Below are 25172 nucleotides of genomic sequence, written 5' to 3' on the forward strand. Positions count from 1 at the left end.
GTGTACTCTTACATCAAGCTTGTGATGCACTCTTGCACTGGGTTGTCCTCTAGGAAAGTTTGGGTAGAGACAGAAGTAGACAGAAACAGAGAGTTTGTGTTGGGAAAAGAGCATCAGGCTGGGCACATAGAAACATACCCGAGCTATTAGGAAGAGCATTCCTACATACCCTGCAAGTCCAGGAAGAAAAGCACCTCTTCTTTCATGGGTCCTGTCTCTGATTAGAGCAAATGCTGGTGGAAAAATAAATCAAAAGCATGCAGTGCTCCCCACAAACATGTAGAAAGCAAACTGCTGACCTACAGAAATGGAGTAACACAGGGTAGCCTGTTAGAGCATGGCCTCTTAGTTCAAATGCCAGCTCCATCTCTTTCTAGCTGTACAGATTTAGGTGAGTTACTCAATTCTTCTCAGCTTCAAGTTCTCTATCCATAAGATGGCAATGATAGTATTCCCTGATTTTAGGATTCTTATGGGGATTAAGTAAATAGGATTTATGAGAATTTATGCAGCATCCACACAGGCCAGCAATATAGGAAACAGTCTTTGGACAGTGAAGCTTTGAGTCAGTGTCAGTGGCTCAAAGCTTTGACAGTGGGAGCTTTGAGTCACAAAAAACTATTGTTCCCATGTATATCAAGAGTTTTTTTTTCAGACCTGTAAATATTAAATTGTTTTTATTTTTCTATTTGAGGTAAAACACTGTGACACTGAGCTTAGGGAACTACAGTGAATTACATTCATTTGATTATTCATATAGTTTATTTATATAGTTGAATGATAAAATTTTGACCAAAGAGAGAGTAATAAAGAGCATAGCAAATTGTGGTAAGTTGCCTCATTATTGGCAGTTTATGGAGGCTCAGCCACAAAAGCAAATTTTTCACTCATCAAACATTTATTAATCCCCCTTCCACCTGCCAGGCAGAGATGAATAAGGTGTGACCCTAACCTCAGAGTTCAGGATTAAGTTCAGATGGCATCTCTTCCACTAAACTTCATCCTTCTAAAGACAGATGCCCACCTCCATGCCACCCATCACTTCCTGGGTGTAACTCTAACTTGGAGTTGTGTATTGTTTTGAAACCACCTACTTTTGTATCTGTTTTTTTTTTTTTTTAATCAGTTCTTTGAGCGCAGGGACCTCAAGGTCATCTGTGCCAGTTCACTACCCAGCCAGTACGTGTTGGTTGAACTTAACTAAGTTGGTGGTGCCTATTGAACAGCCAAGTGAAGCTTTAGGCAATTGCCAAATGAAGAAAGACTAGAGAGAAACTAGGGATAGGACCATAAACAGAAAGAGAGAGAAGAGGTAGTGAAAGTATTTTTAAGAGGAAATTAGCATTTTCCTTAAGAAAACTAAACCAATGACTTTAAACCACTAATGTGAAAAGTTTACTTGAAATAGAGTTGAATGTTCCCAACTAGTAGATGGAATCAAATTGAGAGTCAACTGGAAGTGTGATTTCTTCTAATGCTACTTTCTCCAAGGAAGAATGATCATGTGTACCTACAGACTGAGTTACAGCCATCAGAATCATCAGTTGGCCAGGCTCATTCCCTGAAGACTTCTATTTCCATCTTCCTCAAAATCCTTGAGTCTGTCTCTGTTTCAGAAAGCAGACTGGCCTGTGTAACCAGGAAGATGGTCAAGTTTAATCACAAAATAAATAATGGAGAAAATAAGAAGCTTTTCTTATTTTTCTTTTGTAGAGTTGCCTTTAAGAGAAAAATATCAAAACAAGATATTATTGAATTTATAATGTCAGAGGGACAAAATTAACAGATATGAATGTCTTAGGGCTTCCCAGGTGACTCAGTGGTAAAGAATCTGCCTGCCAATAGAGGAAACTCAAGAGACATGGGTTCAATCTATGGGTCAGGAAGATCCTCTGGAGAAGGGAATGGCAACCCACTCCAGGATTCGTGCCTGGAGAATCCCATAGGCAGAGAAGCCTGGCGGGCTACAGTCCATGGGGCCACAAAGAGTCCAACACACTGAGTGAGTGAGCACACACACATATCAAAACAGAGAGCCTTCCGATTATCATTAGCTTTACAGGAATTTCTTTGGGTTATTTGCGAATGGTGGCTCATCCAAGCCATAACAAGAAATAATATGAGAGTTACTATCATTTATCTTTAGTGATCTAACCTCTGACCAGGCTTGCATCTCAGACACACCTTGTATTCTATTGTGTGTTAATAAATTCATGTGAAAAAAAAATCAGTCCTCCAAATTAGTCCTGCCAGGTGTTTCTAAAAAATAGTTTCCATATGACAGCAGCTCTTGTCAATATCTTACTAAAGATGTGAAACATTTTTCAAAAGGTTTTACAGCCCTGGCTTTGTCTAGGGACTCCTCCAGTTTTCCTGTCTCAAGTGATATCATTTAAAACATATGCTTTCTCCAAATGGCTTGTGTGTTCTGTATAACTCTACTTGCGATGCTTCCTGGCCTGTAACTGTGGAAATATTAAATCATTCCACATGCGTATGCATTTGCCTTTCCACATATATTTTGGAACTTTCTTGAGAACTGTGATTGTGTCTCCTTGTGTTCCTCCTCTTCTCTCTTTCACTTTCTTTTCCCTAGAAACATCTCAAAGCTTACTGAGCAATTTCTCCATGATTCTTGGCTAGCTAATTTCCTACTTAAAAAATAAAAGCTTCAAGGTAGTAGCTAGTATGGGCCATGCATAGCATGAAGTGCTCTTACATGTGTTTTTTCTTTGATCTTTGCAACAATCCTATAAGTATTAGCCCCACTTTCCAACTGTGGAACCTGAGGTTTAGCAAGAGAAGGTGACTTTCCCAAAGTCACAGCTAATGAATGAGTGGCAGAGCTGGGAATCAGACTTGGACTCCCTGTCTCTAGAACCCATGATTACGTGCAGTCACTCATTTTCCATCCTTTTAACTAGCAACTTTTCAGGAGTTATTGCTTTACAGATTTAGAAAGGGAAGTGTGTTCTTTGGGTTGGTTAATCTGACGTTTCTGACAAGAGACCCTGAGTAGAATGCTTGTTATAAAGTCAGCTGAGCCTTCTCTGATCTTCATTTCTAGAAGGTCCTTGTTTCCATTCCCTCTGGAATGGTGCACGTGTGTCACTCTCACACCCAGGCTGGTTGGTCTGTGCAGCCATTCATTAAGTTATCCACCATCTTCTACCTACTTGCTGTTCAAAGTATGGTCCTTCAACCAGGAGACTTAGCATAAGGTCAGATGTTAGAAATGCAGAGTCACGGGGCCCCCGAGACTTGCTGAATCAGAATTGACATGTGAACTGTATCCCTTTGTGATTCATGTGTGCATTAAAGTTTGAGAAACACCACCCTGCTTGTCACTGTCACACAGAGGGGAACTTCTTCTCCTGTGACTATTAGTAAAGAAGTCAAGATGAGTCAGACTCAGATTCAGGTGAATCAGTGATGTCACCACGTGGCCTGTCATCACTGCCACCCACCATGTGTTCAGTCTTCTCTCTCAACATCACTTTTCCAAGTTAGTTGAAAAGTCTGTAGCTGGAGAATCATGCATTAGGCTGAAAATGCAAAACCTTGCTGAAAGGTAGTTTTAAAATTCATTGTGCCTTCTAGATCTTGTCCATAACATCCATTGCTACCAGAACCATAGTGTAGCTGCTAAATTCATGGGACATTTTAATCTAGGCCAACATCAAAACAGAATAACTTTGTTAAAGGAGAGGTGAGTTTAGGATTACAGCCCCTGCATTAAGAAATGCATTAAGAAGTGTTTATGATCTGCATTAAGAAATGTTTATGCCACCCGTCTCCAGCATGTGCCTAATTGTGTTGCTGCTGTGGACAGGCGAAAAGAATGGCCTCATTATTTCTCTTTCTAACCTGTTTGGAGTTATACAGCCTAAACACACTTTGTACTTGCACTGGTTTGAATGCAATGTTATTTTGTAAAATAAGACTAGTGATTATTCTGCAGGGACTTAGCATGTTTTGCGTCACCATTTGGACTCTGCTTCTTTTCAAAGAATACATTTAAATTGATTGTATTTCTCCACACTTACATAGTTCAAGTATTTATCAAGCCACGTGGCAGGTACAAAACAAGTCAGACATGAATAATTGATCTCAAGAAGAGTCTGTTCTGACTAGAGGAATAAGACTGTACACAGCAAAAAGTAGAAAAGAGGATTTGTACAATTTGTCCAAAAGTTAGTGTTGCCCTGAAGGGTGACAAGGGCATAGCCATGGTCTAAGAAGGTCTCATACATAGCAAGCAGAGAGAGGCTTGAAGATAGGAGAGGCAAAGAGTGAAAAAGAGCTTGTTCTAGAAGGAAAATGATCTGATTATAGGAAAAAGCACCAATGGGCGTGGAACCTTTTTCACTACATACATTGACTAATGCATCCATTCTTCTGCTAAAATACAAAATTAAAAGATGCATTGAGTTAACCCATTCTCTAGAGCTTTAAATAATAATTTAGAATTACATAAATATATATAATTGTATATTATATAGTATGCATTATATATAATTCCTATAGGTTTATTGATATTTTATAATAAGTAATATGATTAATAATGTTAATAAAGTGTAGGTTAATATTAATATATAATTGTAAGTTATATCATAATTGTAACTATATAAGAATATACTTATGTGATATTGTTATGTATGGGCTTCCTGGATGGCTCAGTGGTAAAGAATCCGCCTACCAAGGCAGGAGACATTGCAGGTTCAATTCCTGGGTCTGTAAGATCCCCTGGTGTAGGAAATGCAATCCACTTCAGTATTCTCGCCTGAAGAATCCAACGAACAGAGGAGCCTGGTGGGTTACAGTCCAGAGGGTCACAAAGAGTTGGACATGACTGAGTCCACATTTTTATGTATATAATAATGTATAAGTAGCATTTTTTATGTCTATCCACATGCCACAGTTGAATACGTCACATTCAATATGTCTAACTTTATAGGACTATTTTAATCTCCATTTTATTGATAGGGAAAGAGACAATTTAGCAATCCGAGCAGTCACATAGTGGGGAGCAATGACTCTCTGCAAACCAAAAAACTGAAGGCAAAGCTATTCTCAAAACTGTGTCATACTATCCAGAAACTCTCCATGGTACTGGACCTTGAATATTGTATACTCAGGTGCAATATAACATTAGGATGTCAGGACAGGAGAAGCTAATCTCTTTAAGCAATTTCCATTCTGTGTGGGAAGCCAGGGTATGATGTATAGCACTGAGACTATTGCAGTGGCGGTAACCTCTTTCTGAAGCCCTGAAAGGCTTCATGCCTTAAAAAGGCATGGAGGTGAGGTCATTTGGATAAGACTTCTTAGAACTGATTAATTTTAAGGGATCCACTCTCCTAGGCCAAAGGATTGTGACAGATTATTTGCATGGCTGTGTGGCTATGTGGTATGCAAACATCCCTTCCCTAAATGACCCAAAATGCAAGACCCAATGAGAGAGACTTCAGGCATTTGGGAGATAGCATCCATTAAATTCTTGATAAGATTTTCTGAGTGTATGTTTGGATATCTTTCACTGGCTTCTCTTGGAGCTCTTGGGAGGTGGTTTACCAGAAATGATTAAAAGACTGAGTCAAAAATGACATTCACATCTGAGTTTGAGAACTGGCCCTGCCATGGTGATCATGAGATTTGGTTGTTCACTTAAATGCTTGGCCAGTGTCATCACAGAGCAGTCCTGGCCAGCAGCCTCAGCAGCATCTGGGGACTCCTTAGAAATGCAAAGTCTGAGGGCCCCACCCCATGCTGATGGAATAGAAATCTCTAGGGACAGAGACCAGGGATCTGTGTTTTAACCTTTCCAGGTTTGGGAAACACCATGCCAGACCACACCTTCTACATCTTTAAAAAGGAGATAGCATAGTAATTATGCCCTTCTCACAATATCATAGTAAAGATTAAGGGAGGCAGTATATACATCACATACTTAACGTGATGTCTAAAATAAGCGTGCTTCCTAATTCTTATCTTCGATGGCTTCATTTTATTTCTTGATTCTACTTTAAGGAAAAGTAAGAAACCAGAACCCTAAGCAGCTAGCTCTGTCTGCCATAGGTTTTATTAATAGAGAAACCGATTCTTAGTTAGTGACGAAGTCTTGTCTGACGTCTGCCTTATGTTACTAAGAAAACCTGAACTGTATAAACAGGTTTCTGCTGTGGTCTTTCTTGGGCTCCTGTTTGAAAACCAAGGAGGTCTGTCTGTGCCTGAGTGTTTTACAGCCAGTGCAGAGGCTCCAAGGGAACAGTTCTGATGGATGTGTGTGTCAGATTGCAAAACACCCCTGCCTGGAGCCGTTAAACTGGATGGTTTAGAAAATCACCTCCAGGTTTCACATTTGGGAACACAAATACTCGTAAAGGGCAGTGCTTCTTCCCAGGGAGATGTGGCACTGCTTCAGCTCCCTGGGAAGTGCCCATATATATCTGGGGCTGGACAGAGTCCCATCGAGGCCTGACGTGACCCCCTGTGGCCAGTTCCAAACCATCTGAATCCATTCTAATTTCTTTGCACCTTTTGTTCAGTATTTATATGCATTTGGCCATTCATCTTGCTGATGGACTTTTTACTTCTCATTTGCTTTTTCTCCCTTAGACAAAGGGCAGCAAACTTTTTTATAAAGGGCCTGATAGCAAATATTTTGAGGCCAAAAAGTCTCTATCACAACTGCTCAGTTCTGTCTCTGTAACTCAAAAGCGTCCATAAATAATTCATAATTGAACGAGTATGGCCATGTGCCAATAAAGCTTTATTTACAAAAACCAGAAATGAGCCAGATTTGGCCTGTAAGCTGTAATTTGCTGACTTCTAACTTGGAATCTCAAAACATCTAACAAAAGGACCCAGATGACCAGGCAGAAGAATCCATTCACGTGTAAAGTTCTGGCTTAGAAGTATATCCTGGCATAAGCTGAGCCATGCCTCAGTAATGGAAGATAAACAACACTAGCAGGCCAGTTTCAGATTCTGAAAGTGAGAAAACACCTCTCAATTTAAAAACTTTTAATGAAGGTGTCACCTCATAGTTTGGAACCAATCAAAGCAAGTTCCTAATCTGGAACAAGGAAGTCTTCCTCTGAGCAATGAGATAAAAATGGAGATGCTGGCTTTTTTTTTTAATTTTTGTTTTTGACTGTGCTGGCTATTTGTTGCTGCATGTTGGTTTTCTCTAGTTATGGTGAGCGTGGCTGCTCCGTAGTCGTAGTGCGCAGGCTTCTGGTGGCTTCTCTTGTGGAGCACAGTCTCTAGGGTGTGTCAGCTTCAGTACTTGCTGCGCATGGGCTCAGTGGTTGTGGTGCATGGGCTTAGTTGCCATGCAGCATATGGAATCTTCCTGGACCAGGCACTGATCCCTTGTCCCCTGCATTGCAAGGTGGATTCTTAACCAGTGGACCACCAAGGAAGCCCAGAAATGCTGTTTAGATTCCTGTGAAGCAGGAAGTTAGGGCTCTGACTTAAACCAGAGGAGCAGAGAGTGAGTACCACTGTCTTACTTTTCTAGAATAGTTCAGGGCACATAACTCCCAGTGTTTAGAAATAACTAAACAACCCCTTCTGCAAAGAAGTAACTGAGAGGAAGTGAATGTAATAAATTACTCTGTATTGATGTCCTAGTTCTAAAGTAATGATATGAACCTCTCTGTGAGACTGCAGCAGAAGAAACCAATGGACACACATTGTGATCCAGGCTGTTCTTTCATGTGAGGGGTTTTATAGTGCCGGGTATGATGTGAGATTCAGCCTTGTAAGACTTACTCATTTCCAAAGTTGGAATTTGCAAGGTAGCCATTTTTTAAACTTTTTATTTTGTATCGGAGTATAGATGATTAACAATGCTGTGATAATTTCAGGTGACTAGCAAAGGCAATCAGCCATTCAGGTACCTGTATCCATTCTCCCGTCAACTCCCCTCCCATCCAGGCTGCCACATAACATTGAACAGAGTTCCATGTGCTATACAGTAGGTCCTTGTTGGTTACCCATTTTAAATATAGCGGTGTGTATGTGTCCATCCCAGACTCTGTAACTAATAGCCCTTACCCCCATCCTTCCTCCCGGCAACCATAAGTTTATTCTCTAAATCTGTGAGTCTCTTTGTCTTTTGTAAGTAAGTTCATTTGTATCATTTCTTCTTAGATTTTACATATAAGGGATGTCATATGGTATCTCTCCTTCTCTGTCTGACTTATTTCACCCAGTATGACAATCTCTGGGTCCATCCATGCTGCTGCAAATGGCATTCTTTCTTTCTTTTTAATAGCTAAGTAACAGTCCTCTGTATATATGTACCACATCTTTATCCATTCCTCTATCAATGGACGTTTAGGTTGCTTCCATGTCTTGAAAGCAAGGAAGTCATTTGTAATAGATAGCATTGGTTGCATGTCCAGCGGCCACTCCAGTTTTTCCTTTTTTGTTTGAAGAAGAGCTCATAATCATGTTGCAGTGTCCATATTTAACAAAGATAAGTCTTTATTGATTTCATTTGATCATGGTCATCTCTTTGGCCATACCAGTGAATGGTTTATAGATGAGCATGTAACCCAGTGCTGCCTAATGAAAAATAAAAGGCTGTTGGGAAGCTTCTGGTGAAAGTATCTTTTCCCTGAAAAAGAGGCAGAGGGGAAAATGCGTTCTTCTGGTGGCTTTGGAGCTATGGTGGCCATCTTGCAACTATAGGGAAAAGCAGGCTATGGGTAATGAAGCAGAATTAACCCTGGAACTGCCTTGCTTTGAGATGTCTTGCTGTGAGAATAAATGTTCCTTATTGTGTAAACTAACTTGGGTTTTCTGTTTCTTACATGCAGTAGAATCCAAAATGATATATACTCCTATTTGGCCTCTACCAGGTCGTTTCAGGTCTCTCTGTTCCCACTAGGTCTCAAGTACTGTCCCCACCTCATCTTACCACCTGGTAGAGACTCAGGAATTGTGCTTTATTTCGGTTTTGTTTTTTCATAACTTATAGCCCTTAAGGTTGAGGTCTTAACCTGTTAGGATTTCACTATGGAGCCACTGGTCACTAAAGAGTTGCAAAAATAGCTATTCATAGGCTGAAGTGATTTCAATTTGTTGTTTTGTTATTATAAGTACCAGTAATAATAATGCTGTGTTTCTTTTTTCATTCATTCAATAAAACTGTCCTTCTCTAACAAAGATAATAGGCTAGTAGATAGTCAAGTAAGTAATCACATACAATATAATGACAGACCTTGGGGAAACTAGTGATTGTGAAAGTCCAGAGGGAGGTGCTGTCAACGGCTTACCCAATAATCATACCCTTTGCATTCTTCCATGCTTGAGGAGACTCTTTCCCTGAAAATGCAGCCTCCATTCCAACTATGGTATGTATTTATAGGCCCCTTCTGCCCAGGGAGATTTTAGGGAAAGCCAAAGCCTTCTGGGAAGGATTTTCTTTGAAGAGTAAGATCATCTTAAACAGGTGTCTGATTCCCTTTGTGCTCTTGGTTGTTTTGTGAGAGGCCACAATTTGGAGCTGCAGCAGTATCCATCAGGCAAAAGCTAAGAGAATTACAGAAAAGTTGTATTCAGTTTTCAACATTATCGTAGCACAGAACTAGTCTTTGATCTGTTTATATCCAGATATGTGATATCCAGTTATGAGCTAATGCCATTGTATTTCATTATCTGTTACTTATAGCCAGTAGTATGCTAAATGATACAATGAGTATCTAACCTGGACTAAGGCAGACAAGGGAGACTTCCTGGAGGAGATGACTCATGAGCATAGAAGATATGTAACACATTTTGTAATAGGAGAGATGATAAAGGAGGGTCCAAAGACTTAGAGGAGAAAATATGGGAAGTTTAAAAATTCAAAATAGGTGGTTATTGCTGAAGCATAGCATATTGTTTATAGAGTGCCAGGAGTAACAGCCAAAGAAGTGATGGGAAGAGCACAAATCATACATGACCTTGTAAGTCATGTTAAGAAATTTTGCCATTATTCTTAAGAACATTAGGAACACAATTGGAGCCTTTCTTATTCTCAAGATGAATCTCTTTTACACACCCAGACCACATTGCTGATTGTTTACTATCAGTTGGTCCTTTAGGGCTTGGTTGTTATTCAGTGATCTATTTCCTCCAGTAGGTTGGAAGATACTAGAGGGCAGAGGCTACGTTTTGTCCCGTTTAATCCAACCCCCTCAAACAAATCCTGATAAAGGTTTGTTAAATCAAATTACCTCTCCCATTGTGCTTGGTAAAACCTGAACCTATTTTAATGTACTTTGTCTTGCTTGATCCTTTCAGTACCCCCATGAAGCCTAGAAAGAGCAGGAGAGGGGTCCAAGCCACTCACAGCTGGATAGGACAGAACCATACGGGCTAGAAATAGATAGTATCTCTCTTGGTCCAAAGATGCTTTTCACTGTATCATATAGTTTTACCCCACAGCATGTGTTTCCATCACTAAAAGTTTGTACATTAATTCATCTGCTATGAGGTCCTAGCTTGAAGAAACTTAAAAAAAAAAAAAAAAATCCATGTCATCTTTGCCAGAAGCTTTGTAGTGGAAACATCCAGTCACACTTTCTTTTCTTGGGGAGAACTCAGGGTGGCCCTTTGGAGTTAGCAGATGTAAGGCAAGTGTGGTTGGAAAAAGGCCGGCACTCCTCTTGTCTCCTATTCTGCAAAGCTTATAGAATATTTAAGGGCTAGAGGACAAATTTGTGTAGGAACATACTATTTAGGGTATCTGACTACCTGCCTAACTACCTGTTCAGATAAACCTCAGTGGCTCGACTCCATAATTTTATTTCTCACTCACATAAAGATTAGCTTTCAGCGGGGGCTCCATCAGAGACCCAGGCTCTTTCTGTCTTATGGGTCCACCTTCCCCTGTAGCCCTTGGTAGGTCTGAGTCTAGCAGACAGAGGAGGAGAGAGGGGAGCTTTCCATAGACTTGACTTTCACCCATGTTACATTGGGCAGGCCTCAGCCTTGTGACCACACTTACCTGCACAGGGGCATGAGAAATGGAGCACCTGTTTGCACAGAAAGACAGCTTGATGAGTTTGGTAGGCCAGTGGTCATCTCTGACTTAGGGACCAAAGTGAATTTTATGACAAATGGTGGTGATACCCCTTACCTTCCGCTGTTCTACATTACACAGTATTTCTGCTGAACTAGGATAGATCAGAGGAAGCTGGAGAGCCTAGAGGAGAATTCACCAAAAGGGATGAGATAGACTTGCTTACTAATTGACTTCAAAGCCAGGGTCATGTTTTCATGGAAGAAAATGAGTTCCAAATATCCTATGTGGCTGAAGTGAAAAATTCCTCCTTATCCAAATGAACAAGTATCCATATAGCAAAAGAGTTGTGTAGAGTTGTGTAGTATAGAATTGTATATATTATTAGGAACCAGCATAGCAACATAACACCACATAACACTGTAAAATGACCCTCTCACTCATTCATTCATTCAACAAAGCTTATTAAGTACCTTCCATGCACCCAACATGTTCTAGGTGCCAGATACAGCTGTCCCTGCACTTAAGCTTAGGTCCTAGAGAAAGAGGAGATAAATCATAAATGATTTCAAGTAGTCATAAGCACTATGAAGAAAATAGAGTTTGGTTACAAGGTTAGGGAATAGAAAGTGATTACAATAGAAGGGACTGGCACTTTTATAGGTTGCACAGAACAGGATATGATAAATGTAACTAAGAGAGAGAAGGGCTTCATTTCCCCATTTGTAAGACCAGTGAGACTGCTGCTGGGCCAACTATGGGATGTGCCCTGATAACTGAAGGCTTTTCTTCAATGATTTAATTCTGTTCCACATTCCTGGACCTCTTTCTTTCAAGGGTCACACTATGCAGTAATGATGACAAAGCAGTAGCCCAGTGGGAGCTCCATGTACAGATGAATGTACATAGGGTTTTCGTGCTATCTATAGGACAGCAATCAAGAAGGACCTCTTTTGTTAATGAACACTCCTACAATTCTCAGACTCACCCCCAGACACTCCTTAGAAATCATCAGAGGAAAGACAGTGTCATACTTGTACAGTTTGACTAGAAGGAGAGATGTGAAGGTGAAGGAAGGCATATCAGTTTTCCTTCCATTCCACAATTATTTAGTGCTTCCCTCATGATTCAGACAGTAAAGAATCTGCCTGCAATGCAGGAGACCCCGGGGTCAATCCCTGGGTCGAGACGATCCCCTGGAGAAGGGAATAGCAACCCACTCCAGTATTCTTGCCTGGAGAATTCCATGGACAGAGGAGCCTGGTGGGCTGTGGTCCATTGGGTCACAAAGAGTCAGACACTACTGAGTGACTTTCACCCCAGGTGGCTCAGTGGTAAAGAATCTGCCTATAGTGCAGGAGACACGGGTTCCATCCCTGGATTTGGAAGATCCCTTGAAGAAGGAAATAGCTACCCACTCTAGTGGGTATTCCAGTGAGAATTCCAGTGGAATTCTCTTGCCTGGAGAATTCTACGGACAGAGGAGCCTGGAGGGCTACAGTCCATGGGGTCACAGAGAGTCAGGCATGACTTAGCAACTGAGCATGAGCCACAGTTATTTATTAAACACTTTCTATGTATCAGAAACTTTGTAAAGACCTGGAGATCTTAAAAAATAAAGTGAACACAGATGACATAACCCCTGACTTGATACAGCTTTTAGTATCGAGGAAAAGTGAAAGGGCTGGACAGAAAAATCAAAGCTATGCACGCAGATAGTTTTGTGCTCGAACTGAGTACAAGGCACTTTGCCGGATTCCACAAAACAGGGTATTGGTGGGACACGACTTGTGCTGCATCACGTGTCTCGTGAAGACACGGGGACGTCTTTCTTCCTCACTGCACTCCTCCCAGAAGGAACACTGTCTTTCTCTTCCTGTGAACAATTCTGCAGGCACTTCCCTCCTGAGGGAATTCACCTTCTTTCTGCTTGATGATCGAGCAGCTGGGAGGTCCTGCAGGTCAGTATCCTCACCTTATCCAGGGATCCAGCCCCACCTTGTGTTCTGATCCCTGCCCTCCCACTTTACCCTGTAGCTGCCAGGAAGCACCGGACCCCCTGGGCATTGCTCTCCCAGAGTTAGCCTTGTCGTTATACAGATGCTGTCAGAGACTATATCTGAACACCATGCCAAACAGCTAGTCCAGAAGGAATATTCAGCCAATCTGGTTTGTCAGAAAGCAAAAAAACTAACACATTTATTTGATTACATTCCTGTAAGAGTTGGTTGGTTTTATTCTGAACAGTATTTGGTCTTGTTAGCTCACATAGCACAGTCCTCATCTCCCTGGGTTACAAGAGCTTACGTAGCAACAAGCACCACAATAAAAATGTGTCTGTTTATCCCCCAAGATCTTCACTTTATCTCCATAACTACACTGGAAAGCACTCGAGGGCATTGCACACAGTAGATGTTTAATATTAGGTTGGCCAAAAACTTCATTCAGGTCTTTCCATAACATCTTACAGAAAAATGCAAGCAAACTTTTTGACCAACCCAATATTTGTGTCATTCAGGGTCTTGCCAGCAAAGAGGTGATCTGTTCAAATGAAATCCTTGAGGGCAGTCCAACAGAGGGACAGTTTCCAAGGAGTAGGCAGGTGTAGAGAAATTGTAGGAGGTAGGGCAGGACCTCAGAGGAGTGACAAGAGAACTGTTGTTAAGCCTGAAAGGACATGTAAAGGAAGTGGAAAGGACAGAGAGAGGTGAGCTACCTTTGTCCAAGGAATACATCCATTATGTGTCAAATCCATAGTGGGAGAGGGGAGGAAATAAACCCTCCACCTCACTCTCCTCTGCCCATCCTGGGTTCCCTACTTGCTAGACTCACCTGGAAACCAGAGAGCACAGAAACCTGTGGATAAGACCCGTATTTGTCAACCTCTGGGAAGACCAAAAAATCTGAAAGTGTAGAAAGTAGACCTAGACAGACAGAAGTTATCCAGCCCAGTACTGTGTTAAGTAACTTGCAAGACAGTTTGATTCCACACCCTCCCTGAATCAGCATCTTACTTTTCAGTGGAAGCAATCATATGGATTCACAGATTTTGGGGCTTGGGGGAACTTTGAAAGCACCAATCCCTTTGGAATGCATAAAACTTCTCTCAAGGATCCTCAGCAAGTGGCCATCCACTTGAATGCCTCTCATGACAGGGAGATCACCACATGTCACAGCCTTCCCAATTAGAAGCCTCCACAGCCCAGATCCCAGTTTCTAGTTTTACCCCCGGCATCACCAGAACAAGTCTACATCCCCAACTCCCATTTACAGAGAGGGTTACTTGAGCTCTAAAACTCTACATTTTGTAATAAAATTTGTGCTGCCATATGATCCAACAATCCCACTCCCAGGAGTGGAGAAAACTCTCCCTATATAGCTTGTATATATGGAGAAAACTAATTCTGAAAGATACACACACCCCAATGTTCATAGCTGCACTATTTACAACAGCTAAGACATGGAAGTAACTGAACCATTCACCAATAGCTGAGCGAATAAAGAAGATATAGTATAAAAATAGGTAACTAATGAGAAACTGCCATATAGCACAGGAAACTCTACACAGTGCTCTGTGGGGATCTATATGCAAAGGAAATCCAGAAAAGGGGGAATGCATCTATACATATAGCCGAACCACTGTGCTGTGCAGTAGAAACTAACACAACATTGTAAAGCAGCTATATTCCAATAAAAATAAATTTAAAAAATCAGATCTGCCTCTCAAAAAAGGAAGATGTGGTATATATTGAGTTGGCCAAAAGGTTCATTCAAGTTTTTCCATGAGATGTTAACAGAAAAACCCGAACGAATGTTTTTGCCAACCCAGTACATACAATGAAATATACTCAGCCATAAAAAGAATGGAGTAATGCCATTTGCAGCAAGATGGATGGGCCTAGAGACTCTCATACTAAGTGAAGTAAATCAGAAAGAGAAGGACAAATACCATATGATATCTTTTAAATGTGGAGTCTAAAATACAACACAGAAGAGCCTATCGACAGAACAAGAACAGATTCACAGACATAGAGAACAGACTTGTGATTGCCAAGGGGGAGGTGACGAGGGGAGGGAAGGATTGGGAGTTTGAGATTAGCGGACGCAAACTAATATGATGATGGATAAGCAACAAGGTCCTACTATATAGCACAGAGAACTGTATTCAACATCCTGAATATACCATAATGGAAAAGAATATGACAAAGACTCTATGTTTTGTGCATGGTAATCATGTCCTTCAAACAAAGTGGGGAGAAGCTGCAAAGCTTGAGCCAATCTCCCAGGCAAAGGCAGAAGAGAACTCAAACTGTGCAAAGAGAGGGGAAACCATTCTCTCCCTGTATCCTACCATAAAAACATCTAAAATCCACAACACCCTAAATACAAAGATGTGACGATGAAATTGCTAAGCACCAGAGCTGGGACCCTTCAGACAGATTTAATTATATTTCAAAGCCACACACTCTCTTCAGCAAGACAGCAGAAACCAAGAGCCACAGCCAACAGCAACCAGTGTAATTAATAAAACCTAGCAGCTAAAAATACCCTTTGCCAGCTCAGGGGACCCCACTGCTGCCTGTCAGTTATATTTCATCTTTTTAAAACCTCAGCCTGCAGAAAGCATTCTGCGTGGAAGGGGCCGGGTCATTTGCAGGAATCAGTGTAAAACGTAGACAGTAGTTTATTTGTTAGGCTGGTAACACATGAGAAATGGAGGAGAGGTTTGTTTTCTGTGGCAGTAAGCAGATCAAGCCAGCTGGCATTGTGCCCGAAACAAATAACCAAGAAACAACTAGATCTGTGTGAAACTTGGTGAGAAAGTTTAGAGTTGATGGGACAGGAAAGGGGGGGCTCCAGTGGAAGAGAAAATGGGCAGACAGGGAGGACAAAGAGGTTTTCGAGTTCTCTTATTGGTAAAGTCATCGCGTAGAAGTCTATATGGATTCTTCCTCTCCCCCGATTCCTGTCCCCTGTCTATTTTCAACTGTCAACACATCAGCATTTCACTTACAGCCCAGGATTTTGCTCGACTTCCGTCTCACCATTTTGAAGAGTTGACATTAAATATGGTTCCACTTCTTGTCCTTCGATTCAGCAGTCACAAACCTAGAAATATCTAGTTAGGAATATGTAAAAAAATAGTTCTGACTGTTACTTTACTGTTGAGTGTGCTAACACCCAGCAACCCCATGAAAAAAGCATCTTTATTAGCCCAGTTATCTTTTTATCATCTGAATCTTTTCAAATTTGCATTCAGTAAACTTCAGTTTTTTTCTCTACAGTTAGTTCTATGAGTTTTCATAAATGCAGAGTCACGTGACCACCACAATGAACAGTTCCGTCACCTCGAAACTCTTCCTTAAGCTAAAACTTGGTAGACTGACTTGCCACACCTAGCCTTGTCCCTTGAAAACCACTGTTGCTCTGTCCCTGAAGTTTTGCCTCCTTTGAAATGTCATATAAATGAAATTGTACCATGTATAGGCTTTTAAGTCTATATTAGGCATATTGCATGAATAAGTCAGAGCGAGCTCAGAGAAGTTCTGTAACTTGCCCAGGGTCACCCAGCTATAAAAGCAGGGCAGAAATTTAAGTGCAAGTCCACTGATCCCAAATCTTGTCCTTTCTCCCCAGTACTGAGCTGGAACACTGCCTGGGCTCAGTTTTCCTCACTCCCTCATTGAGAAGTTGGGGGTGGGGAGACAGACAGTGAAATCACAGTTGCATAAGGACTCGGAAAAGTGTATGGTCCCTGTGTGAAAGCACGTCCTTTTCGTATTTCTACCCATCTTTGTCCTCTGTCAGGCATTTTACAGGAGGCCACTTGGGCTCTGCAAATCATCTTATTGAATCAGGTGGCACACCTTTGAACCTGACCATAATCGATCTGCATAAAGAAGCCTGCACAGACACACACACACACACACACACACATACACACACGTGCACACACAGGCACACACACTGCTGCTAATGAAAGAAGCATCTCGGGAGGTTAAAGGACTTATCTTGCCTGTTATCCACAAAAGAGGGAAAGCCACAGATTTATTTAATGGGATTTGGGTTGTGCAGGGGTGTTATGGTCATCTGAAGGGATGTTTCTATTTTCAGGACATGAAAGTGACTGCTATGAAATAAAATTTGACTTGACTATTATGTCACAAGAAGTAAACATCATCTGCTGGCCTGATGGCTTGGAAGCCTCTCTCTAAACTACTTCTGCCAAAGGCTTTGAAATGTTTGCTTTCAGGCTGGATTCAACCATCAGAATATTTAGAGAAGCACATGCCTTAGCCCCACAAAACAGACCTCTTTCTTGGTGAAGATAAACCTGCAAAGCTGTAGCTTTCTCCAGGCCACACAAAAATGGGTTTGATTGCTTCCTCCACTGCTACTCTGGGTAAATGTTACTGAAAACAAAAGTCTACTTTTCTTCATTACTGCTGTAGGCAGTAGAGTTCTAGAATAATCCCAACAGAGACTTATGAAATACCTTTTGCTGTATTCCAGAACGATCCAGTGAATGGATAATGCAAACCATATTTATATGTGTGTATAGCAGTGTGACCTTGGGCAAGTTATTTCAACTCTCTGCACCTTGGTTTTTCCATCCAAGAAAACAACAGTGACTTCACTATATCTATACACAGAATGGGTGTGAGGATTAAATGAGATAATCCAAGTAAAGGGCTCAGTATGTGACAATTGGCCAATGAATTTGAGTTATTAGAAGCAAACTTACTATTGTTTTTGCTGGTGTCATTATTACTTTTACTATTTCTATTGAGAAAGTCGAGCCTCACTGGTCTGTCTTTGGATTTCTCATGGAAATGGAAACTGGAATCATATTCATTACCTCCAAGGTGGAAAAGGATTAAGAAGGCAACAAAAGAATAAATCATATTTTTACAGTTCTTAAGTATTTGAAGAATTATTTCCTCCATGTTAATTCTTTATAGTAGTCAAAATTCACCTGTAATATAGAAATGCTTTCTCTTTCTTTGTAGATGAGAAAAGTTGGGCTCATAAAAGTTAGGTAAGGTCACCCAACCAGAGCAGGAGAGCTAGGACTTAACTCTAAGGCTTTCATCACCAAAGCTGTATCTCTAATAACATTCTCTAAGCCTTCAGAGCCTCAGCCCTGCATATGACTGTGCTGCTTCTGCTGCTCCTTCAGTATCCTTTCTGAGTTTTAGTCATCTGTAAAACAGCAATAGTATCAGCCTCATGGGGAGTCAGGGAGGTTAAATGTAGAGGATTTGTAGACTGAGTAACAGAGTATTTGACAGTCAGCACCCACTTTGTGTGGGTTACCTAAGCCAGAACAGCCACCATACTTGCAAGGTGGATGTTGAGTTATTTGGATGTTGCTGTGACCTTTGGACGGAAGGTCTAAGGGGTCAGTCGTTTTAAAGCTATGCTTACTTAGATCAGAAAAGTCATTGAGGGTTGAAGTGAACACTGGCACCATGCCTTTTGTGCATATTGATTGACTTCAGTGTGCCCATCTGCGTTCACATGCTCTTTGCTCTAAAGCATTCCTCATCCCACAGGATCGCAGAAAGAGGCCTCATCTTGCAGCCATCACCGCCATTCAGCTGGCAGAGTGTGCTTTACTCTTCAGTGAAGGCTTAATGGGAAAAAACTTGCTTTACTTCAAAAGTAGTGTGACTCAAAATCTTGGCAAGATTCATGTGGCTCTCTCCCATGAGAGATTTGGGGAGGACTTAATGAAAGTGCAAAGCAGCTTATAAAAGTGAAGATAGACTAAGGGAACAAGCAAGGGGTGGTGTGGAACCTGTGCTTAGCTACTCAGGAGCTGTACCAGCCCAAAGGTAAAGGAGCAAGAAGGCAGAATCTGGTTATCACTGGAATTGAAGACGGGTAGTCTAGTGCCCTTGAAGGCTGCCTCATGGGAGATGGATCATTCAGTGTAAAGACAGCCACCTGTAGAGGGAGGAACAAGGACAGGAAAAGGGAAATACACATAATAGTTTCACTCTCGGACCTCTTGGCAATGTTCTTGATTTGGCCATATTCAACAGAAAGTCAGAGAGCAAGGGAGCCCATTGCTGGAGGCCATGATCAGCTTCCTGAGAGCACAGAGCTTTGTCAAGGTATAGAGTGGATCTGGAGGAGCAAATGGAAAATATCCAGCAAAAAAGATCACTTGATATGGATTTCAAAACCTTTCTTAAATGACTGACTGTCTAGCTCCTAAATTTGGAAAGTATTTTGTTGCTGTTTTTTCTTTTGTTTTTTGTTTTTTTTTTAAGTGAAAGATTATTCAGGGAAATACACATTCTGTATACAGAGTGTGGGCCATATCAGAATGCAAGAGGCACCAGGGTATGGGGTTGTCAGTTTTTATTGGGGTGAATAATATCATAGGGTAATGAGTAGAGGATTTTTCCAACTATTTGGGGGAAGTAGCAGGAATTTCCAGGAATTGGACCACCACCAAGTTTTTTGGATTTTCATAAGTAGCCTCAAAACTGTCATAGTACAGTGGGTGTGTCATTTGGCATGCTGATGTGGAACAGCATGTCCTGGGGCTCGAGGTCTAGTGGCTAAAGTCAGCTTGTCCACCATCTTGGACCTAGTTGATCCTAACCAGTCTGTCATGTCCTCAACAGCTATGTCATTCTTTTAAAGGCTGTGGCCCGCCTTCTTCCTGTATCATTCATCACTCAAAGACTTTACTCCCATAATCTTATGAGAAGCAGAGGGCTGTAAAAATGTGTATACTTTAGGAAGCCAATACAGGAGAACTAGCAAACACCCTATAGTAAACCAGACATGGTGCTAGGCAGTTAACAATAGTTAACCCTACATCTGTGAGCCTAGAGTCTCTATCCACTAAAGGAAAGGAGGAAATTAAGCTTGAACTTCATCATTTTCAATATAAACATAAATGTTACAATAATGTGTTATAATGGAAAGCCAGGTTAGGCTTTACATTATTAACATTAGACGGTAGTTAACACTCATCTGAAAGAAGTGATTTACAAGAAAAATTATTTTATAGAATGGAAATCTGATGGAGGTGGGCATAAGGATTGTATAGTGAACGCTAGAAAATAAGGTACAAATGCGAAGTGTTAGCCAAAATGTGTTAGTCTCTGGACCTGGTGGTTGTTTTTTTTTTTTTTTCTCTCCCTGACTAATATCAAACCCTTAAAGTAAGAAAGAGGTAAAATCAAAACAAAGAAGCCACCCGCATAGAAGCACCCCCAAGAACCTGTGTAGATGTATCCCTGACCCTAAACATAAGGCTGAAACCAAAATGGGCCATACATTCAGTGGTCGTAAGATTCAGTGGACAGGAGTTGAGAAAGAAAGGGAGAAAAGGGGATTGGAGTTGGATGGTGGGAGGAAGCAGACTGGTCACTTGTCCTCTCAAATCCCTAAACAAAGGTAGATATTCTTTTTCAGTTTTCAGCTGACTCTGGTCACAGATAGAACACATTTGGCTGCAGTGACAAGGAGCACATTCAGTGTAGTAGAAGTTGGTATTTGGAGTAACCTCTGGTTTTAAAATGGAAAACCTCTTATTCAAAAAAGAAATTCATTGACTATTTACTTGGAATTTGCTGCTGAACCTAGTACCTGTGTAGAAAACTTGACATAAACACAAACAAAAATAATGAAATATCAGTTTTTATCCCATCTCAGAAATATTTCTGTGTGTAACTTTTCAGTAAAATTGGAAAAAAAAAAACAAAAAACTTTGAAAGTCATTCAGTCTCATCTGATTCTTTGCAACTCTGAAGACTATGGCCCTCCAGGATCCTCTGTCCATGGAATTCTCCAGGCAGGAACACTGAAGCAGATAGTCATTCTCTTCTCCAGGGGATCTTCCTGACCCCAGAATGAAACCCATGTCTCCTGCATCACAGGCAGTTTCTTTACTGTCAGAGCCACCAGGGAAGCCCTAACTTTTCAGGAAATCTCTGTGTATGTTTGGTTTGTGTGCCCATCTTTTTCACCTGGGATAGTTTCGAAATGATATAGTACAATTATTTTTTCTTCTTAGTCACTGTCTTAAAGGTTACCTAGTCTGAAAGAATAGGTCTTAGTATTAAAATTCAGTTCAGTTCAGTTCAGTTGCTCAGTCGTATCCAAATCTTTGCAACCCCATGAATCGCAGCACGCCAGGCCTCCCTGTCTATCACCAACTCCCAGAGTTCACTCAAACTCACGTCCATCGAGTCAGTGATGCCATCCAGCCATCTCATCCTCTGTCGTCCCCTTCTCCTCCTGCCCTCAATCCCGCCCAGCATCAGAGTCTTTTCCAATGAGTCAACTCTTCGCATGAGGTGGCCAAAGTACTGGACTTTCAGCTTTAGCATCATTCCTTCCAAAGAAATCCCAGGGCTGATCTCCTTCAGAATGGACTGGTTGGATCTCCTTGCAGTCCAAGGGACTCTCAAGAGTCTTCTCCAACACCACAGTTCAAAAGCATCAATTCTTTGGTGCTCAGCCTTCTTCACAGTCCAACTCTCACATCCATACATGACCACAGGTTTTTCCTGACCACAGGAAAAACCATAGCCTTGACTGGACAGACCTTTGTTGGCAAAGTAATGTCTCTGCTTTTGAATATGCTATCTAGGTTGGTCATAATTTTCCTTCCAAGTTGTAGAGTTAATTTTTTTTAATATAATCTTCAAATAAAAACAAGCCTTTCCCTGGAAATGATGATTTAGTATACATTAAAGTCAGTTGTAGAATTTATTTTTTAAAATATAATCTTCAAATAAAAACAAGTCTTTCCCTGCAAATGATGATTTAGTATATATAAAGTGAATGGGCCTTGGCCATATAGCTCCTCTGATGATTCAGATCCACATCACCAACTGTGAATCAGTGCATTCTAATAGAAAAAAAATAGCAATGTATTTGCTGTAATATGAATAGAAAGTCATTTTTAACATAGTATCTGGGTTTGTTGTTGTCATTTTGAGTTTTTTTATTATAAGTATTTTCCTGTATCACCAAATTCCTTTTTATCTTGGTGAAATATACATAGCATGAAATTTATCAGTTTAATCCTTTTTAAGTGTACAATTGCACTCATCTCACACGCTAGTAAAGTAATGCTCAAAATTCTCCAAGCCAGGCTTCAGCAATACGTGAACCGTGAACTTAGATGTTCAAGATGGTTTTAGAAAAGGCAGAGGAACCAGAGGTCAAATTGCCAATATCCGCTAGATCATTGAAAAAGCAAGAGTTCCAGAAAAACATCTACTTCTGCTTTATTGACTATGCCAAAGCCTTTGACTGTGTGGATCACAATAAACTGTGAAAAATTCTGAAACAGATGGGCATACCAGACCACCTGACCTGCCTCTTGAGAAATCTGTATGCAGGTCAGGAAGCAACAGTTAGAACTGAACATGGAACAACAGACTGGTTCCAAACAGGAAAAGGAGTACGTCAAGGCTGTATATTGTCACCCTGCTTATTTAACTTATATGCAGAGTACATCATGAGAAACGCTGGGCTGGATGAAGCACAAGCTGGAATCAAGATTGCTGGGAGACATATCAATAACCTCAGATATACAGATAACACCACCCTTATAGCATAAAGTGAAGAGGAACTAAAAAGCCTCTTGATGAAAGTGAAAGAGGAGAGTGAAAAAGTTGGCTTAAAGTTCAACATTCAGAAAACTAAGATCATGGCATCCGGTCCGATCACTTTATGGCAAATGGATGGGGAAACAGTGGCAGACTTTATTTGGGGGGGCTCCAAAATCACTGCAGGTAGTAACTGCAGCCGTGAAATTAAAAGATGCTTACTCCTTGGAAGGAAAGTTATGACCAACCTAGACAGCATATTAAAAAGCAGAGACATTACTTTGCCAACAAAGATCCATCTAGTCAAAGCTGTGGTTTTTCCATTAGTCATGTATGGATGTGAGAGTTGGACTATAAAGAAAGCTAAGTACCAAAGAATTGATGCTTTTGAACTATGGTGTTGAAGAAGACTCTTGAGAGTCCCTTGGACATCCTAAAGTCCCCAACCAGTCCATCCTAAAGGAGATCAGTTCTGAGTGTTCATTGGAAGGACTGATGTTGAAGCTGAAACTCCAATACTTTGGTCATCTGATGCTAAGAGCTGAATCATTGGAAAAAACCCTGATGCTGGGAAAGATTGAGGGCAGGAGGAGAAGGGGACAACAGAGGATGAGATGGTTGGATGGCATCACTGACTCAATGGACATGAGTATGAATAAACTCTGGGAGTTGGTAATGGTCAGGGAAGCCTGGCATGCTGCATCCATGGGGTCGCAAAGAGTCAGACACGACTGAGGAACTGAACTGAAGTGTACAATTCAGTGGTATTAAGAAAATTCACACTGTTGTATAATCATTGAAGAGTGAAAGTGTCAGTCGCTCAGCCATGTCCACCTCTTTGCAATCCCATGGACTGTAGGCCACCAGGTTCCTCTGTCCATGCAATTCTGCAGGCAAGAATACTGGAGTGGGTAGCCATTCCCTTCTCCAGGGATCTTCCTGACCCAGGGATCAAACTGTGGTCTCCTGCATTACAGGAAGTTTCTTTACCATATGAACCACCTTACCACTATCTATTTCAGAGCTTTTTCATCATGGCAAAAAAAAGCTTTACAAATCATGCCTCTCATATCCCCAGCCCCTGGAGAAAAATCATATTTTAAAACATCATTTCATATTAACTACAAAATATTCCTTATATGGATATGCTATAGTTTACCGAACTATTGTTATAACTTGGGACAATTATACTGTTTCCAGATTTTTTCTTTCTAAGACTTACATGAACATTGGGATGGGTGAGTGAATGTGTGTGTGTATGTGTGTGTGTGTGTGTGTGTGTGCTTGTGTTTGTTTCTATTTGGTTCTTCTTCATATCTCTTGTTTCTATGCTCAGATGTTCTATTTTTCATTTGTTTCAAGTATATTTGCAATTTCTTATTGCATCATTGTGTAAGAGGTGCTATAAAGTATCACATGATTCCATACTTACATTCATATATATATATGTATAATTCATACATAGCATAATAATATATACATTAATTTTATATCCTTGAAATAAACTTAGGGAAGTGAATATATTGAATCACATGTGTAGTATTTTAAAGCTTTAGTGCTCTTAACCAAAAAGACTGATTAAAACTTTGTCTTGCGCTTTGACAATGGCGGCTTGCAGTGTGGGGCTGTTGACCCGTTTGTCCCTGCGCGTTCAGAGAAGCCAAGTCCAGCGCCCTCTTCGCAGGCTAAAAAAAAAAACAAAAAAAACAACTTTGTCTTTATTATTAGAAAGAGAGTTTCATCACATTCTCTGTAAGACCATTTATCATATTTGGTAGATAATTATGTCTAGCAGTTTTAATTTCTCTAAAGCACCTTATTATTAAAGAATTTTTATGTATTTATTAGCCATTTTATTTTGTAAATTATCAGGGTATTTGACTATTTATCTTCTTGAATATTACTGTTCATTTAGTCCATTTATTAGGTGAACATATCTGCTGCAGATACTCATAGTTTGTTGTTAGTTATTTTCAAAATATAAAGTGTGAATTTAAGTGATAAAATCTTTAATCTTTGGGATTGTTGTCTTTTGTTCTTACCTTAAAAAATTTTTTCCCAAATAGAGAGTCAGTAATCACTTATTTTTTCAGATTTTTATGGTTTAACTTTTTTTTCCATTTAACTCTTACATGTACCTAGAATTGATTTTCAGGTTTTGTATTCAATGAAAAGAAAAACTTTTTCCCACAAATAACTAATGCATTACCATATATCTATTTATACAAAAAAAAAATCTTTCCCACTGATATATTTTGTTTTTGTTTTTGTTTTTTTGGTCAGAGTATCATTGATTTACAATGTTGTGTTAATTTCTGCTATACAGCAAAGTGATTCAGTTATGTGTATGTATTATATATCTACCATATAAATACACATGCACATGTTCTTTTTTATATTCTTTTCCATTATGGTTTACCAATAGGACGTTGTTGTTTACCTATCCTATCTATATTAATTTACATCTGCTGATCCCAAACTCCCAATCCATTCCTCTCCCCACCCTCCACCTTGGCAACCACAGTTCTGTTCTCTCTGTCTGTGAGTCTGTTTCTGTTTTCTAGATA

At 40.5% G+C, this 25172-nt stretch overlaps 1 long non-coding RNA gene across 1 annotated transcript in view; it reads left to right on the plus strand.

The window, feature by feature from the left end:
* Positions 1-25172, plus strand: part of LOC133235238 (uncharacterized) — a 43838-nt gene that overhangs the window by 11032 nt on the left and 7634 nt on the right. The window lies entirely within an intron of this gene.

This window comes from Bos javanicus, chromosome 22 (genome assembly GCF_032452875.1).
Source record: "Bos javanicus breed banteng chromosome 22, ARS-OSU_banteng_1.0, whole genome shotgun sequence".
NCBI classification, from domain to species: domain Eukaryota; kingdom Metazoa; phylum Chordata; class Mammalia; order Artiodactyla; family Bovidae; genus Bos; species Bos javanicus.